Source organism: Galeopterus variegatus, unplaced genomic scaffold (genome assembly GCF_000696425.1).
Source record: "Galeopterus variegatus unplaced genomic scaffold, G_variegatus-3.0.2 Scaffold974, whole genome shotgun sequence".
In the NCBI taxonomy this organism is placed as follows: Eukaryota; Metazoa; Chordata; class Mammalia; order Dermoptera; family Cynocephalidae; genus Galeopterus; species Galeopterus variegatus.
In genome coordinates, this window is record NW_007727085.1 from 398,399 (window position 1) to 418,314 (window position 19,916).

Genomic DNA, 19,916 nt, shown 5'->3' on the forward strand with positions numbered 1-19,916 from the left:
CTTGGTCTACACTCGATCACCAAGTAAAGATGACCTTGTGAGACTTCCTGATTTGTCTAGCAGCCTCCTCTCCAGGAGCTGCCCTCACCTCAGAACACTCCCCACATTGCCTTGAGCAAAGTCACACCCCCCAGTTAATCAGTTACTTCCCTATATTACACTAAGTAATTGAGAGGCAACTGTGTTTGGCCACTTCTAGGAAGACACAGTGGTCACCCATGGCTCATTCCAAGAAAAGATATTCTTCATCAGGTGTTTTCAGGACCTCACAGGACACCATGAGCTGATGCTGAAGTTCTAGAACTTTCAATATATGGAAAGTGTTCATAAACTTAAAATATTGTGATGCTAGGACATCCCAAATTTTTATAAAGAAAATATAGTAATAAATATTATTAGTTGAGTACTTTTAAGGTGTACTCTACATGTAATATCTCATTCAATCCTCACAAAACACTAAGATGTAGGATCATTCTATCTTTCATTTCTATATTTTATTATTTTATTTTATTTTAGCAGGCCAATACAGGGATTAAAGCCTGGACCCTGGTATTATCAGCACCATGCTCTAACTGAGATAACCAGCCAGCCTATCTGTTTATTTACAAAGGTGGAAAATAAGATATGGCAACACTGAATAATGTGGCCAGGGTTACACAGCAAGATGGAGCAAGGCTTCACTCCTGGGCAGTCCAGTTAGAATGTCTGGTTCTCAGCAACAGTGAAATGTGTTGCTGAAACTCACATAGCAAATGAGGAGCACAGCCAGGAGGAGGCATCTCGCATCTTTTACTATGAGTCTGCAGAAGGAAGTGGAAGCCAATGGAACCCTTGAGACATTACAATCTCCCAGAACCACAGCCACTGTAGCCAATTTCATCAGCTCTGAATCAGCTGACTAAATACCTAAGTTATGTAAGCCTACCCAATGACCACCTAGTCTTTGTGGAAACTGAATCCAAAAATTCAAAAATAGCCTTTGAAATCATAACATAACTGTCTGATTACAGGACAAAAAAGGTAGTATAGCACATAAAAATTGTTGGCTATTCCATTTTCAAGTTGAAATATCTCACAAAGATAACCTGAGGCATTTGCCTTTCTCTCCTTTGTATAAGTAGGTGAATGCAAAGAAAATAACAAACTTAGGAGGCTCTCAAAATATTATATTGTATATATTGGAAAAACAGAATTAAAAGGTAATGCAAATCTTTCCATGAAGTTTTTGAAGTACCCTCATATTACCTCCACTTTATATGTGAAGAAAGTGAGCTTAAAGAATTTCTAAAAATTGTGCAAGGTAATGGGAGGGCCAGAACTTGAAGCCAAGGTGCAGAACCCAGAGCTAGTGGAATGTAGAGCCCTGCCTCTTAACCATCATGCTATATTGCCTCTTTCCTGATCTTCATAACACACCTTCAAGGTTAGTGCTGTAATTCTCATTTTATAGATGAGAAAACTAAACTGAGTCTCAGAGAGGTTAACTCGCTTTCAGAAGACAGAGCTGGTAAGTGGCAAAGCTGGGATTCAAACCCAAGATTGTTTCACTCCAAAGCCCAGGCTCTTTATCACTACACTACATTATCTCTCTTTTCACAGGAATGTCAGTCTATTCATTCAACAAATATTTATCAAGGGCTTATATGCACCAGGCACTGTTCTAGGCACTTAGGATACACTGTGAATAAAACAGATGGAAACTCTTCCCTTGTGGAGTTTCTATTCAAGCAGTGGGAGGCAGACAATAAACATAATAAATGATAAATGATATAGTATGTTAGAAAGTGATAGTTGCTATGAAAAACAAATAACTAGGGTAAAGGGAATTTAGCATAAGGTATGGAATAGGTTGCAATTTTGAACAAAGTGGGCAAGAGAGGCTTCATGGAAAAGGAGACATGAGTATTGACATGATGGAGATAAGGGCCACAGGCAAGTGGACTTCCAGTCGGTTCTATATCTCACCAGGAATCTTTAAAGAAAAATTCTCTAACCCTTTAACATCTTATTTCATGTGAAAATTCCACAGAAGCAGAAAAGTTAAAAAGCCAAGGGCCTTGGCTTTGTCCCCTAACTTGCCAAAAATGTATGACTGCAAGGAGACATGAAAATATGCACACAGCTCATCCACCATTACAGATGGAAATGGTGGGGTTGGTGAATGTGCCTAAGCAAGGAAATAAGAGGGCTAAGTACTTTCCCTCTGAAGAACTAGCTCCCAAAGTCAGTGGCCTTCCCAAGGCAAGCTGAGTGATGTCTTCAACAAGCTTTCAGTCTACAGATGTTAACATTATAAAATGATTCCCATAAAACTGTACTGCATAACAGCCAAATCCTGGCTGAACCCCTGCGACCCAAAAATGATATCTCCAGAAAAAACTAACAAGGCAAGCTGCATTATACTTTCCACAAGTATACAAAGCCGAGAACATCCTGCAGTAAGAGCTCTTTACACTGCAACAGTTGTCGGGGAGTTCAATTTAGGAGTATGGGAAGTTACAGAGATAATCTCTTCATCCAAATAACAAAGAATTCCTTTATTAGGAAAGACCCCAAGAGCTCATCCTTCTATTTAGACATTCTAATAAGGAAGAATTAAGTCTAGACGCTGGCAGCCGTGCATGACAAGAAGCTTCTGAACATGCGAGCAGGTCAACCTAGGACCTTGATCCAAAGCCTGTGCTCCAGCACCAGATCACATCACTTTTCATTATGTAGGTTCCACAAAATAAATCAATAAAGGGGGGGGAGGGGGGGAGAAAGGGAGAGAGAGAGAAGGAAAACCAAGAAAGAGGTAAATGACTTCAGATTCAATCCCTCATTGAGTCTATATATGTTTACTGAGTACCCACTGGGTGATAGGCATTGTCCAGGCTCTGGGACAGCAACAGAGACTAATAAAGACCCTGTCTGCCCTTGTGGAGTGAGACCCCTAGACAGGGCCCAACAATAAGCAAGAAAACCAGGAGATGAGCAAGACAATTTCAAGTATAATGAGTGATGTGAGAAAATAAAATATTGGATGCCAATATTGATAGGATGGTCAGGGTAGGCCTGAGAGACGACATTTAGGCAGTGATCTGAGTGACAACCCTGGAGTGGCACAAAGTACAGGGTAGAGAGTCCCAGGCAGAAAAAATGAGTATAAACGTTCTGAGGAGAAACAAGCTTGGGGTACTCTGGGAACCCACAGAAGACCAGTGTGCTAGAGGTTAGTGAGAAAAGGGCTCAGAGCAGTGGGCAGGGCTGAGTCAGGCAGCACCCGGCAGGCTGGCACAAATGTTCTCAGTTTGGCTTTCAGGGTGGTGGGAGGCCTCTGGCAGGTTTGAGGCAGGAGACTGACGTGATCTGGTTTATGTTTTAAAATGTGCTGATTCTGAGTTAAAATTTCATTTAATCCCCCAGCCTCCATCCCTCCACCCCTGTGTGTTTTGTGTTCTTTTGCGTTCTGTGTAACCCACTTAAAATATTCATGAGTACTCAATCCTTCTTGGCTGAAAAAAAAAGGAAAAGAAAATATCTACAAAAGCTCCTGTTCTTCAGGCTGCCAAGTGTTAGGACAAGTGAAGAGACTGGAACACTGAGTCCCAAAGACTTGGCAGCACAGTGGGGGTAGACCTATAAAAGGTCTAGCTGGAGCAAGGGGACCCATCTTCTCAGGGTGGCCAGTGCATGACAGGTGAGGGGAGAAGACATCTGACCACACTGAAGCTGCTCCAGTTGAATCTTAACTGTAGCAACAAGACCAAAGCAGAATATTTCTAGCTGGAAACACTTTCAAATAAACGATAAAATCCCAGTTCATTCAAGGCAGGATGTAGTCTCATTCAATCTGTCAGCAGGTACTCATTACATATGTACCAAATGCAGTGTAGGAACCAAGAAGAAAAAAGTAAATACTGTGTAAATTAAAGGTGCAGCATGCCTTTGAGGATTTGAAAGTCTCCTGGAGAAAAGACAGAAGAGGGAAAATATCCATAGTGGTACACAGAGCTATCTTCACATATATTTACATATTTAGAAATAGATCTAAAACCCAGGTCTCTTGGTTCCTGGTTCAGCACAGTCTCAGGTGAACGAACCCACAAAGCCCATGGTTTATGATTCTAATTGCGAAGAGATGTGATCAGACATTCAGGAATCTGTAACTCCTGCTATTACTCCAAAGAAGACAAAGGTCATCCATAAACAGCCACATGGCAGAATCCACTTCAGCAAATTCAATCTTTTCCAACCCACCACCAGTTTCACTTCCCCATGGGGAAGCTACAAAATGTACATGGGAGTAAGTGAGAATGGGGATCAGCTGTCTTTTTTGAAAATGCGCAGTCTACACAATGATATATATCCCTACACAAAGGCAAATGACAGCATGATTTGTGTGTGTATTAGAGCATGCGTGACAGTGTATGTGTGTGTTTATATGTGCCCATATATATGCATTCTACAGCTTATTCAAGAAAAATAAGCAAGACTTGAATGTGTCACTCTAAAGTGATATACCCCAGAGAGGGAATAAAATTGACCTGGTTTCTCTAGCTAGCAGGAAATGCAATTCTTTTCTTGCTGCTGAAGGAGAAATGTTAGAACTCTATCAGAGGCTCTCCTCTCCACTCAGTTTCTAATAAAAGTGGTATTTAGGTCACTTGCTTAAAACAACAGCAATTTATAACAGCAGCTGGCACACTACGTGGAAGCCTCTAGCATAAAACTTGACATCTGAAAAGTTTAGTTTTAGTTTTCTGTATAGAATGGGAACCATAAAACTGACAATCCTCAGAATCAGGGCAGTGGGAGCTTGAGCATGAAATAAATTAATACGATAAAGCATTGTAAGAACAGCAGCCACTGAGAACATTTTTATGTTATATTCATATCCAAAGTATATGACTAATCTGATGTTAATCCAGCTATGTCAGCCAAACAGATTATAATCCTCTATTGTCAAGACACAAGACTGAATTCTTTGGCCGATAAACCAAATATTTCAAAGACAGCTTCCTCTGCATATTCAGGGACTCTCCCTCAAGGGTCTGTATAAGTATCATGGAGCTCTGGACTAATCCCTCTACAAAATGGCTCATATCTACAAGTACCATTCTTTTGATTAACATTAGTGTTTGCCAAATAACCAATCAAACCCTACACACCTAATTTTCATCTATTTATTCTTTAGATTTTTTTGAACAAACTTCTGAGGCATATAGAAAAGTTGTTATTATCCCCACTAACATATAACATCTAACTGCAGTTCAGAAGTTACTGGAATTGCTCTTTCTTTTTTTTTTTTTTTCCTTTTTGTCTTTTTTCATGACCGGCAACGGATCGCAACCCTCAGTGTCGCGCCCGTACCAGACCGGGACCGGCCACGGGATCGCAACCCTCGGTGTCGCTCCCGCACCTCGCTCAGCCAGTGAGCGGCCGGTCTGTATGTGGGATCCGAACCCTCGGCGGGAGCGCCGCCGCACTTCCCAAGCGGCGCACTGCAGCAGTGCGCCACCAGGCCGGCCCTGGAATTGCTCTTTCTAAAGACGGTAGGATTCTAATCCCAATTCTGATGATGTTCAAAATTATCATTTCAATTAACCAGCAAAACATTAATTAAAATTACACTTTAGCAAAACTATAGCATCAAAAAGCAAATCAGTGTTTGTCAAAGGTTGGGCTCAAGAGAGGCAATTACTTGCAAAGGAACATGAGGGAATTTGGGAGATGATAGAAATATGGTTAGTAGGTATACATATTTGCCAAAACTCATAAAATTATACACTTCGCCTTACATAATTTAAATTTTATAAAATTTGATGTTATGCAATCTCTCAATTTTGCTTCCCATAAGCAAGATAAATTACTGATCTTCACTATTCTCCTTCTACTGCCTTTGTCTAGAAGACAAATTCTTTCATTCAAATATTCCAGTGGTAAACAAGTTCTCTTTGCTAAATGTAATGACATTAAATTATGCTTCCGGGTTTGCTTAGGGAAATTTTTTTTCATATAATACCACGTGTATTTGCCTTACCCTGACTGCCTAAATTGAAGTATGTTTTTAATATCTGTGGTTGTCATGGTATTCCTATTATTAGTGCTGCTCTGGGGATCTGAATCAGCTGGATTGTTTACCTTCAGAGCTCAAAACCAAAAGAGCAAAAATGTAAAAATGTCCAAAGAGCAAACAAAAAGTAATGTCTTTGCTGACACTGTAATATTCTTCCCCTTTTCAAGTTGCTTTTCATCCAACTGAAGAACACCAGGTCATAGGAGGCAATGCCCAGAGGCAGACTCACAAGTCCAACTTCTCATGATAAAGTGCACCTAGAAAGAACTCAAAGTTTTGGTCTCCTACTTTGGAGTTGATTCAGAATCCTGATTCTGTTTTTCTACAAGATGGGTCCTATGTCTCTGTAGCTCTTTGCATAATGCATAGAACTACATAAATAAAAGGTGTGCTGATGTTTTTGATAAAATAACATTTACATATTTTCACAGTACTTTACAAAGTGTTTTCACATGTATTACTGCACTTGAAGAACAACTTTGTGAAGCTGGTACTTTTATCATCCTTATATTATAGAAATATCAGAGTCACCAGGAATTTATATAATTTGTCAAAAGACACTCAGCTCTTCAGTGGTGGGGTCAAAATTTGGTCTCATAGTCCATCTTCTATTCATTTATACCACATTGCGTCTGATAAATTTGTTTAGATTTTTAAAAAAAAGCTATCCCCCTTCCAGAGAAGTGTAGGGGCTCAGAACATGATACCCCAAAATATGGCACCTTGGCATACTAAGTATTTTAAGTTAAAGGAAATTGAGAAAAATACAGAAGCAGGAAGATCATTCTCTGACCTTCCCCTGCCTTTTCCCCCTGAAGCAGACCACAAAAGAACTGTCTGACCTACTTCGCCTAAAAGTAGATGATAACCCCTCATTCCAGAGGGGTCCTGCCCTATAACTGGAAACCAAGAAGAATCTGGACAAACAGATATTACTAAGTTCGCCCAGTTTATTACCATTATTATTATCCTTTTATCCTCCAATCAAACTACTGCAAGGATGTCCATAAAAATAACAATGTTTTCCCTGAGTCTTTGGGTTTTCATTTCTGAAGGCTCCCATGTCACATAAAACTTTGGTTAACTAAATTTTTTATGCTTTTCTCTTGTTAATCTTTCTTTCCTATAGGGGTGTCAGCCATGAACCTTTGGAAGGGTGAGGAAAAGATATTACTTTTATTCCCCTTCAGTTTCTGGTGCCTGAACAGGGACCTAAAGCCTATTTCCAATAGTGTAAACAGTGATCACTTTGCCAGACAAGGACTTCCTCATGAGTGGGAAAACAAAGAACAAATGTGACAGGGCCATCCGTCTACAAACCCAGTGCATGTACTTAACCCAATTTGGTGACATTACATCTCATTAACTGTGCATTTCCAACACTGTTATATTTATAATTCATATTTTGCTAAGCTAAATAATATTTGTTTGGTTGGTTTTTGGCACCTGTCCTGAGCTTAATAATATTCATCTCTCAAAATAGTAGTCATCTATTCCTTCCTCGATGAGTTCTTCCCTGATGTTCCAGATTGTTTTCTTCCCCTGTGTTACTTGATTCATACCAACAGAACAGCATTTGTTATCTTATATTGTACAGTTAGTTATTTTTCACACTAGTCGGTCCCACTGGACTGGGAACATCTTAAAAACAAGGACCATATCTCATTTGTTTTTATGCATTGGCACAAGCCCTGGTACACAGTAGACCCTGAAGAAATGATTGCTGAATATCACTATGAAATCTAGCATTTATTTGTGATATATTTCGCCATAAGTAAATAATAAATCTTAAGAGACCAAACTTTACTAAGGCCAAATCACTGTCCCAAACATACAGTAACTCTGCCATTATAATCCTACCTCTGAATCCATTTTAAGAATTCCACTTTAACCACTGATAAACATTATCATAGGCTCATAAGGGTCTATTCACTCCAGACATCAGGGTAATAAGTCCTAATAGTAAAGTGAACTGGATGCAGAATAGGAAGCTGAAATCTAAGACTACACTACTTATTCCAAGATATCTGGTCACTTGGCCAATATTCTACCTAATCCACTTGACCTAGATTATCTGATTTATTTCACACCAAACCCTGTCATAAGTATTATATGCTTTTTTAGAAGTATAGTTCCAAGAGATAAAGATCTTCAGACTCCATATTCCCTGTTTTTCTACTACTCTATGCAGCCTCTATACACACCCTTTCAGTTTGTAATAGATAATATGCAGGCAAGGCAGATGAGAAATGGTTAGGAGGTTAAACACAGTCTAATCCCTTTCTCTCACTCCCTGCCATTCACTTTCCTTGAATCCCGAAAGCTTTTGACATCTTGTTCCACACTCCAGTCCCCTTAAAACTACTTCCTACTGACCTCTTCTCTGATTGAAATAATCCCTGCTTCAACCTCCTACCCCTGATAATTGTCTCAAGGCTCCATAAAAGTCTTAATAACCAACTTGTGTCCACTTTAACTTTCCTACTTTTCCTATCTTCTATAAAGCTAAATATCACAGTAGATGCTGCCAGTACTTCTGGCATTCCACACAAATTGATGACGTCCCATATACTCCAAAGCATCTCACACTAACTTATCCAAAATTTTCTCACAAACCCCTAGCCATCCAAAACACCACATATTCAGAAAACTTTCTCTTCTTTTCTGCTCTGGTAAATTCTAGTACCAAGCTTTTAAACCTTTGGGACTATGTCAGAAGTCTGGCTCCATCCCTGACTGTAAGTCATCCCTAACACTAGTGGTAGTATTACTAGAGACTGGGAACTTTTTAGGCATTCAAATTTCTTTAGGGTAGCCCCAAACGGGCTAGGCATGTTAACTAATATAACAACTCTACCCCTGATTACCAGCAAAGGATAGCTAGTCAAAATAGTCCTACTAACTTAGGAGCCATTGTCCCAAATAAACACAATCTTCACCCCATTCTAATCAATAGGGGTCCATTGAGCACTATCCATTGTTTTCTGTGAATCCTGAAGTAGTGGCAAAAAGGGGCCATAGATTAGAGGGTAAGTTTCCTAGGCTATCTCAATGGTCTGGCAAAGTAGGACAACCACCCACCCCTGGTTTTGAGGCCTTGGCTATTCCCAGAAGAGAAAAGTATATGGCAGTTAGAAGACAAGCAAAAAAAAGGTGAAATTTACGTATAAAATAAATTTGCTGCTGGCTTGTCTTTGCACATTGCTTTTTGGCATCCCTTTTACCTACTATACGTTGTTTGTGATTTTTGTATTCTGGTTTCTGATGCTCAAGCCTGCCATTCATGCTTATTTAAACCAGATGTTTTCCACAAGAAAATGTCAAACGAGGGGGAAGGGCTAGGCACATTATGAAAGAACATAGGCCTTACAACTTTCCTCCTCCCAGAGACTGCTAATTTGACTCAGGTTTCTGAATTGAAAACTTGACATATTCTTTTTTGCTTACAGTAAAACATAGCTTTGTATGTTCAAACAAGAACTGGTGTCAGAAAAAAAAAGCATTGTGAAATATGCTAATATTTACTGTATATGTAACCAATGCAAATTATATAAATCTAAAAATGTAAAATTAGAATTAAGTATCCATGACGAATATTATCATGAAATAAGATTTAAGTTCAAAAATCTTAAATTTTTGTTGAAAATATGTTGTTCACATCACTAGGACTGTCTGTTGCATGAACCCTCACCTGCCCATCCTTTCTACTTGGTGATTTGCATGCTTGCTCCCTTTTCAGTCCTTAGGTATTCCCTGTGTTGGAGGAGTCAGAAGTCAATGCTCGGGGCCGGCCCGGTGGCGCACTGCTACAGTGCGCTGCTTGGGAAGCGCGGCGGCGCTCCCGCCGAGGGTTCGGATCCCACATACAGACCGGTTCCCGCTCACTGGCTGAGCGAGGTGCGGGGGCAACACCGAGGGTTGCGATTCCGTTGCCGGTCCCAGTCCGGTACAGGTGCGACACTGAGGGTTGCGATCCGTTGCCGGTCACAAAAAAAGACAAAAAGGAAAAAAAAGAAGTCAATGCTCAAAATATGGTACTTTAACATGCTGGCCTAAAGAAGCAGCCTCAAGGCCCTAAGGTCTCTCTGGTCCCCCCTCACCACCATCTCTCAATCCTCTGTCTCCCCCAAAGTACATGATGAAGCTGTTATCTGCCTCAAGTCTGGACCAGCCAAAGAAGAGAACAACTACCTCTAGTCCTTTTCCTGAGTTTTCATTAATTTAACTCATATCACAGGAAGAAAGATTTAAGTCTGTCAGCACACCCGGGAAGACTTTTCGTGGGCCACTGCCTTCTCTTTTGGTCCCATTCAGTATTTTGAAGAAAATCATTTACCAGTCATTGTCTGCTCTGCAGGCCCAAAAGACTTTGTCGCAGACCATTGTACGTACCCCAAACCCATTAGATTCCCCTAAAAATCATTTACTATCCCCCTTTAAATCAATCCACATTTCATCTTCTTTCCCCTATGAAGAAGAGTATATAAGCACCTGTACTCCATTGAGTTATTTGGCAAACCCTCTCCTGTGATTCCCTTGTGCTATGCACATTAAATTAAAATTTATATTCTTTTCTCCTATTAATCTGTCTTTTGTCGGTTGATTTTCAGCCAACCTTCAGGGAGTGAAGGGGAAGTTTTCCCTTGACCCCTATACCTGGCTTCCATAAAATAAGAAATTCTGCTTTGTGCATAAGTTGGTTAGTTTTGGATTTCTGTCACTTGTAGCAGTATCTTGACTAAAATGTTGTATTATGCATTAGACTTTTTTGTGTTCAAACTCTCTTGCTAGGGCAGTCTGTTTACAGGCAATCTGCAAAAGTTGCATAAAAGTGCTTGCATAGATCCTGTTCCCTTCAATTCTCAAAGCACCATCAGTGAGGTAGGTGCCATCTCTCTGATGCAAATGAGGAAACTGAGGCTCAGAGATTTGTTCAAAAACTAATAGCTACTATAGAGGAGGAAAAGATTTATCTTTTCTTCACCTGTTTCTAGGTTCATGGCTGAGCCCCTGTAACAAAAGACAGATTAACAAGAGAAAAGCCTAACAAAATTCATTTAATGTAAGTTTTATGTGACATGGGAGCCTTCAGAAATGAAGACTCAAAGAAACAAGTAAACATATATTTTTATGCTGGGTTTGATGAAGACATAAATAGCTGTGCAGAAGTGTAATTGGACAAAGGGAGTATGGTCTAACAGTAATAAATGGTGGAGGGAATTTACAAAAGTCTGTTCAGATTCTTCTCCATGTCACTGTGTCTTCATAGATAAGAATGTGCCTTACCTACAGGGAACACCCAGGAACTATCTTTAGCCCCCTTCCCTGCCTGACCTTGGAGTCCCTGGCCCACTGTCTCCTGCCTCAGATTCCCTTGCTCCTCTCTGAAATCTCACAAGTTCCTTCTTCCTCACCTTTTTTCTTACAAAGTCCAGTACAAGCTATGTGTCTGTTACAAGTTTGTGGGTGAGGGGTGAATATGAGTCCCAGTTCTGCTTACTCCTTTATTTTAGGATAAGCAAGGATTTAAAAATATCTAATACAGAGGGTTGTATTTTACATGGGGATTGCATTCTAAAGTTGGCACGTAAGGCAAAATTTACGTAGTCAAAATCACCCTGGAAAATTCCTTAAACCTCCCAGTACAAAGCAAATGGTTTACAATGCTGCTTAGTAATATGTGTATACAGTAATATGCATAGCATATAATTAAAAGTACAAGTGCAAACTACAATTCTGCAGTATTTTTAATTATATACGAGAGAACGCAGAGTTGAATAAATTAAATGCTGATGCTACTCCTCTGTATCTTTCACCTCATCTCCCACAGGCTTTTTGCACACTTCTAAACAGGCTTAAGGGCTCCATTTACATGAAAAGACAGACAGCTTTGGGAACCTTTGAGGTGTTCTCTTAAGATACACAATCACCACAAAAGGAAAAGGGAGAGCATTCTTTCACACAGATCTCTTTTCTGTTTGTGCCTTTGGCAGGAACAAAAGAAGATTTCTGAAAGAGAAAAGCTGATAAAATCTGCAGGCAATGACTTCTACAGCAGGCTGTGAAAGATGCCCTGTTGCAGAATGCTTCCTTAAACTGCCACATGCACAGCACAGAGCCTTGAGGAGACTCAGGGTTTTCATGACCCATCCGCCTAAAGTCTTCAAAGGATGTAAGGCCTTAAGAGAAAATTAATTCTAAGAAACCATACAGAATGAATTAAAAGGAGTATTCTAGCTGAAGTCTGGGGTAAAGTAAAGGTTAGATTAAGCATTTAAGAATTAATGGAAGATAAACAATTTTTGCAAATATGCTTATTGTTTTCCAAGAACTTATTCTCTAAGTATATCTTTAAATATAGTATCAGATAGTTGTTTATGTTAGCTGTTGAATGTTCCTGTAAATGTGAGAAAATGAGCTTATAGCATGATGGGATGCAGATGCTATCCCAAAATATGACACCTTGGCATACTGAGTATTTTAAGCTGAAGGAAATTGAGAAAACTGCAGAAGCAGAAAGGTCTCTCTCTGACCTTCTCTCTTGAAGATCCTCATGTGACAGGTGTCCTGCTCTATACCTGGAGGGAAGAAATGTTGAACAGAGAGGCCAAGAAGAATTTGAACAAACAGGCCCTGCTGAATTGCCCCCAGTTTATTACCATTAGCTAACCCCCCTTTTTGTCCAACCATACTTCTACAAACCTAACCATAAAAACACACAGTTTTCCCTTGGTGTGGGTCTTCATTTCTGAAGGCTCCCATGTCATGTAAAACTTTGGTTAAATAAATTTGTTATGCTTTTCTCTTGTTAATCTGGCTTTTGTTATAAGGGTGTCAGCCATGAACCTTGCAATGGGTGAGGAAAAGATATTACATTTTCTCCCCTACAATCACTACCCCCACTATCCTTTTCCTCTCCACACATACAATGCCTCAGCCACACTGGCCTTCTTTTCATTCTGGAATACTCTAAGCTTGTTCCTATCACTGGGCCTTTGCACCAGCTATTTCTTTCTGTTTAAATATGTTCTCCTCGGTTCTTCCAATGACTCATGGGGATACTTCCCATGATTTAGGTCTCAGTTCGAGTCCTTCTCAGACAGCCTTCTCTGGCCACCCATTTTACAGAAGCCAATATCCCCACCCCCCATTATCTCCTACCCTAGTTTTGTTTCCCTTGTCACATTTATCATATTTTTGGATATTACTGTTTATGTTGTTTACCAACTGAATTCCTTCACTGGAATATAAGCTCCTTGGGGACGGACCTCTGTCTTGTTCACCTCAATGACTAGTGAGTAGGTGCCCAATAAATATTTGATGAGAGAATAAATGATTCTTAGACTAAATAGCCATATAGCCATAGCCCTCCTGCTTAGATCACAGTATTATGGCCAAGGCACCATGCCTAACAAGTGCCTGCTACCTTAAGCACTAGGAAAGGGGCTATGAAGGTAAACAAAGCTTTAAGAGCCCAACTGTACACTGGTGTTAACCAGTCCTGCTATCCATCTTGCTTTGGAATCATATGAAATTATGGCCATTTACAACCACACATGGCAGGTTACAACTGGCCTTACACACTTAACCTTGTCAAATTCTTCTTTAGTCCCTAAAAATAGGCAAATGCCTTCTTATTAAATCACACATAATGACCCAAGCAAAAGTCTTTTAAGCACTCCATTTGTACTCTGAGAGCTTTTAAATCATCCTCCTTTGCTTTGCATTTTGTCTAAGAACAGAGCCATGATGGGGCAGAGCTTCATGGAGGCTGTTACTGGAAGGTGGACGTCAGAAGCAGGAGTTGGTAGAGCCTCATTCACTAACACATCTCAGCTACAGTCTGAGCAGCTTCTCTTGGACCCACCTCCCACTGGAAAATTCACCCCTCACTTTCTGCCCTTGACTCAGTTTCTTAACTCTAGTGTAGTCAACTTTGACTGGAGATAGGTCACCCCGAAGTGTAAAGTGACCCACCTAGTCTACTGGCAGTGGAGGTTCTAGAATTTTAATATAGGAAGCCTCCTGTTCTTGAATTTCTAGGAGATTCTTCTTCCTTTGCAGTAAACCTTCCTGTCATTTGAGCTAGCTTGAGTGGGTCTTTATGACTTACAACCACAAAAGTCTAATTTAAACAGTACCAGTATGTGATGGAGGAAGAATAATGCTCGCCGTACACTATCTCATGGTGTCTTAGTCTGTTTTCTGCTGCTATAACAAAATACCACAGACTGGGTAATTTATAAAGAACAGAAGTTTAGTTGGCTTATGGTTCTGGAAGCTGGGAAGCCCAAGAGCATGGTGCTGGCATCTGGTAAGGTCTATCCTATGGTGGAAGGTGGAAGGCAGAAGCAAACGCACAAGACAGAGAGAGGCCCCAGGGACTGGACTTGCTTTGTAACAACCCACTCTGAAAATAACTACCTCACTCCTGCAACATTAATCCATTCATGAGGGTTCTACCCTCATGACCCAAATGCCTCTTATTAGGACCCATCTCCAAACACTGTTGCATTGCAGATTAAGTTTCCAACACATAAACTCTAGGTGACACATTCAAACCGTAGCACATGGGGATGGTCACGACCTGCCCCCAAACAAAAGACAACCTGTGTGAATGTCTTAAAGGGAATATGGTGGGAAAGGTGTGGAATTCATTGTTTGACATGACATAAACACACATACACACAGAAACACATGTACAATTTGACAGCATGGTCTGCATTATGGACTCTGTCCTTGAGATGACATGATTTTATAAAATAAATTATATTTTCAAAGAATTACAGAAATCATTATTAGTAATACATACACACACACACACACACACACACACACACACAGAGTTTTATTAGTCAATGAACCCAGAGCCTTTAACTTTTACTAAGATACAAAGCCCATGGAAACTTTCCAGGGTCACTATAACATATTACTGGTCTATAAACATTGCTCGAGTAAGAAAAAACAAACAAAAGCAATAACAAAAATCTAGTTTTAAGTCTTATTTACCATATCATCTCAAACAGCTCACTTATGTTTACAAATTTCAGATACTCCTTCATTAAAAGATGAGTAATAATAATTTTCTCTCAGGGTTTTGTAAATATTTAAGTGAAACAAACTATACCAAACATCTAGCACAGTATCTAGCATTTAGTAAGTGTTCAAAGTGCGTTAGATTTAGGGCCGGCCCACGGCTCGCTTGGGAGAGCATGGTGCTGACAACACCAAGTCAAGGGTTAAGCTCCCCTTACCAGTCATCTTTTTTTTTTAAGTGCTATAATTTGAATGTCTAACTTTCCTTATAACTAATATATCAATTAATCAAAAGCATTAATTATCTACTTGTGATTCCTCACCATTTTAAAAGCATGGGGTATGAAAAATAAAAGATGTGAACTCAACTTTTCTAGAGCTTATAATTGAATTAGGATGCCAAAAGTGGTCACAGAGAACACTTTAAAACCCTAACATATTTATATAATAAACTTTATGATTTTAGAATATGGTTATGATGGGGCCGGCCCGGTGGCGCACTGGAGAGTGCGCCGCTTGGGAGTGTGGCGGCGCTCCCGCCAAGGGTTCAGATCCCATGTGGAGACTGGTTCCCGCTCACTGGCTGAGCACGGGGCGGGCGTAACACCGAGGGTTGCGATCCCGTTACCGGTCAGTAAAAAAATACAAAAAGGAAAAAAAAAAAAAAAGAATATGGTTATGATGGAAATTTTTCAATTAAAAGAATTCCCAATCCCACCACCTTAACAAATCAACTGTTTTTACTTGCTCATGTTCCCTTTTCATTTTGCTCCATTATACAATTTTTAATAATTTTAAATTCTGCTTTTATTGTTTAACATTATGCAAAAATTCTTATTACTGTACAGTCTTCAAAATCATTTAATTTTAAATTATCACTTAGTATAAGCACAAATACTATACTAAGTGTGTATACCATAGTCTAATTCTTCCATTGTTAGACATTTAAGGAGCTTTTCCTTTTATAAGTAATGTAATTAACTTGATTAGTGCATTGGTCATTTTGTAACTGTTTTCTTTTTTTTAATTTCAGATTTTGGACTTCCGGTCAAGATGGCAGAATAGGTGGTCCCCAGCATCACTCTCTCCCAGATCAACCAATTTACAATGATTAAGAAAGCAACTACAGCCAAGCTGGAGCCACTAGAGCTTAGCAAAAGAGGAGGAGAGACCTATAGAGTGCATGAAGGCAGGAGAAGCCATGATGAGAGAAAGAAAAAATGCTCTGACCATTTTGAGCCCTGACTACTTCCAGGCTAGAGCTGCTGAGCACACAGAGCAGGAGCTGGCAAAAGCCACAGCTGTGCCCTTTGGATGGAGTTGCTTGGAGGCAGCAGGGGAAAAGAGGGCCTTGGTGGCCCTCAGGCCAGTATGACTACTAACAAGATTCCTGTGGATCTACATAGGAGTGAGGAGCTGCAACTGAAAAATCGGAGCCACTCAGAGGCCAGTGAGTCACCTCAAGGGACCAGCACATGGCCCATCTCCTGGGAAATGTTTTCAGCATGGGCAGTGGGGAAGATGGGCCCACCAGGAGAATGCTGGGGCACAGCAAGGACAGCTGATCTGCACCCCAATCAGTATAGGACCACTCAGAGGAGACCGGGGTCAGGAATATAGAATTGCATGGATGCAGTGTGCTGAAAAGACTCAGGCCCAGACCAGAGTTTCTACACAACCCAGGTGCACTGGATTTCACTAGACTCAGAAGTACCTATAAAGTCAACCATTAAAACCTGAGCTGCACAAAAAGCCTTCCCTAGGGGATCAGCAGCAAAGCAGCAATTTAGCTAAGCCACAAAGCTCAAGTACTGGTCCCCACGGGAAGATCCCCCATTTTTGAAGTAAGCAAAAGGCAACAAATTAATTCTAGAGCAGAGTTTAAGTGGTGGGAACCACAAATAATCCAACAAAGAATGGAAAGAAAAAAAACAAGTTACCATAACAGAGACAAAGTCTGATATTAACTAGTAAAGGTCTCATTTCACCAAAGAACACCTATAACACCTAGAAGGACCAGAAGTCCCCTGGGCTACCAAGCCAGAAAAGGGAGAGAGCTGGGGGCCTCAGCAATGCCACAAGACCCACAACCAGTTCCAAGGGTGGGGGTTGAAGGCCTTGGCCATACACCCCCAACGCCTGCAACCAGCCCAGTGGTAACCACCAAGCCTCTGCAGTAAGCACCTCAGGCTCTCCTGAGCCAGGGTGGTAGGGGGCCTCAGGCCTCAGCCATACCTCCTGACACCTGAAACCAGCCCAGTGGTGACCACTGAGCCACTGCAAGAAGCACCCCAGGCTCTCCTGAGCTGGGGTAGTGGAGTCCAAGGGCCTCGGTCACGACTCCCCAACACCTGCAGCCATCCCAGTAATGACTACCAAGCTGCAGCAAGAAGGGCCCTGGGTTCCCAAGCTGGGGGAGGGGTTGCCACACACCCCTGACCTCTACACCCAGCCTGGAAATGACCAAGCCACTGCTGGGATCTCCCTGGTCTCCCCTGTGGAAATGAGGAGGGTGCCACAGGTCTCAATCCTGCCATTCTTTTTTTTTTTTTTCCTTTTTTGTCTTTTTTCGTGACCGGCAATGGATTGCAACCCTCAGTGTCGCGCCCGTACCAGACCGGGACCGGCAATGGGATCACAACCCTCGGCGCTGCCCCCACACCTCACTCAGCCAGTGAGCGGCCGGTCTGTATGTGGGATCCGAACCCTCGGCGGGAGCGCCGCTGCGCTTCCCAAGTGGCGCACTGTAGCAGTGCACCACCGGGCCGGCCCCTCAATCCTGCCATTCTTCGTTCCTCCTTCTTCCATCCCATTTCCTTCCCCTTTCACCTCTCCCCCTCCCTCCCAACTGCTCCACAACAACATCCTAGAACTTAAAAAAAATAATATTAATAAAATAAAGAAGCAATTAAAAAATAATAGTAATAATAGTTTCAGATTTTATTCCTTTCTCGTGGAACCTATACCCTGGCAATAAGATATTGAAAAATGAACTTTGTTCTTAGAGATATCAATTACTTATGGTCCTTTTTAGTATACCATATATGAATAAAACCAGATTTTATGTTTATGATTCAGTATCTATCTGACTCTATGCAATTGCTTCCTGTATCAAAAGTGTTACTTTTATGCCAGCTGTCAGAACTGTAGAAATTTACAGGCAAGAGAGGTTGATGAAGTGATTAAGATACAGGAAAGGCTCATGAAGGAGATAGGATTGGACTCGGGCCTTGCAGACAAGGTAGGACAGGCGTCAGAGAAAAAAGGAAACTTTACAGACAAGCTTGAGAGAAATCACTGAGGTGTAATGACTGAGCGTGTGACTTACAGGGCTATTTCTACTCATTAGAGCAGTAGAGCTGTTGCTGGGGAATAGCTGGAACAAACCTGAATACAACAGGAAGGGACATACCATGGAAGAACCTGAAAGCCAAACATGAAAACTGCAACTTCCCCAACTGAAATTAATTCAGAGTCATAGTCATCAAATTAGATAAACAATTCATGAACTTTTTGATAAGTCTTTTTTGGAGGTGACTACAGATACCCAAATCCACCTGGTAGGATAAAGGAGACCTAACTCTTTCCAAAAAGACCACTCAGCAGACATCAGCTGGTGAAGGGCATGACAGAAATAGACAGTGAAGTGACCACCAGCACCAGCCCTGGACAGGTGAGAAAGATTTCTAAGGGCTTTAATTCTGGGGATTAGTTTTCAAATTCAACACCCAAATAGGGTAAATCTGTATGCACTTGTCAAACTCACTGTGTCACCTGACCAAATCCAGTAAGGGGTAAGGTGCAGCACATATTTCTTTGGTTGACCACAGTATAGTATCTTGGGTCCAGATAAACTTCTTTTTGCACAGTATTTATTATTCTGATAAACCAAATGGAATGTTTAGAGATGTCTGGAGCAATCTGACTGGCAAACTTACAGAGTATTAATTCTTCCAAGGTGACTGGTGCATATAAAGTGAAACTATAGCACTCACATTAATCATCTGCCTCATTCCCCTCCCCCAGGCACCTCTAATTTTCAGCTTATATTAGCTGTAAGATGAGCTAATCTTTTAGTATAGAAAAATGGTATTAGGGCCGGCCCGGTGGCGCACTCAGTAGTGCGGTGCTTGGGAGCGCAGTGGCGCTCCCGCCGAGGGTTCGGATCCCATGTAGAGACCAGTCCGCTCGCTGGTTGAGCACGGTGTGGGTGCGACACCGAGGGTTGTGATCCCATTGCCGGTCACGAAAAAAGACAAAAAGGGAAAAAAAATGGCATTATCCCAGACAGAACTTACTTTGAGAAAGATAAATTCTATAGCCACACAGACTGTATAAATGGCATCCATGACAAAAGACTTACATTTTGGCAGATAAGTGAGACCATGATAGGAGCAGCAGCTCAGGAACAACTTATAATAGGCATCAAACATTCCACTTTAGGTGGGAGATTACTTGATAACTTTTGTCCCTAAATATATGCTTTTGAACTAATCCCAAAGAAAAGACTCCAACTCAGTAATACAGTCTGTCTCATTCTCTCAAAACAGGTCTCTCCCTATGGGTACTCTTAAAATTAGAGTGAATGGTTGTCTTATGAGGGAAACAATTTATAAAAGAGTTTGGATAAGTCAGGTATGAAAGCAGGACTTGGAATTACGGGACCAGAACCAGGGTCATGGGCTTTCTGGGGGGCCAGATAAGCACAGCAGGTAGGTGCCCTCTAAGGTCAATTCTTAATCATCTCTAGGTAATTTACCTTATGCTTATCTTTGGCAAATCTTGCTTTCAACTTCTTGTAGAAATTAACTCTATCAACCCT

The 19,916-nt window shown here is 41.0% G+C and overlaps 1 long non-coding RNA gene across 1 annotated transcript in view; it reads right to left on the minus strand.

Moving 5' to 3' along the window:
* The window catches only part of LOC103591487, an 86,192-nt gene that overhangs the window by 23,194 nt on the left and 43,082 nt on the right, over positions 1-19,916 (minus strand). The gene's annotated exons all lie outside the window — the stretch shown is intronic.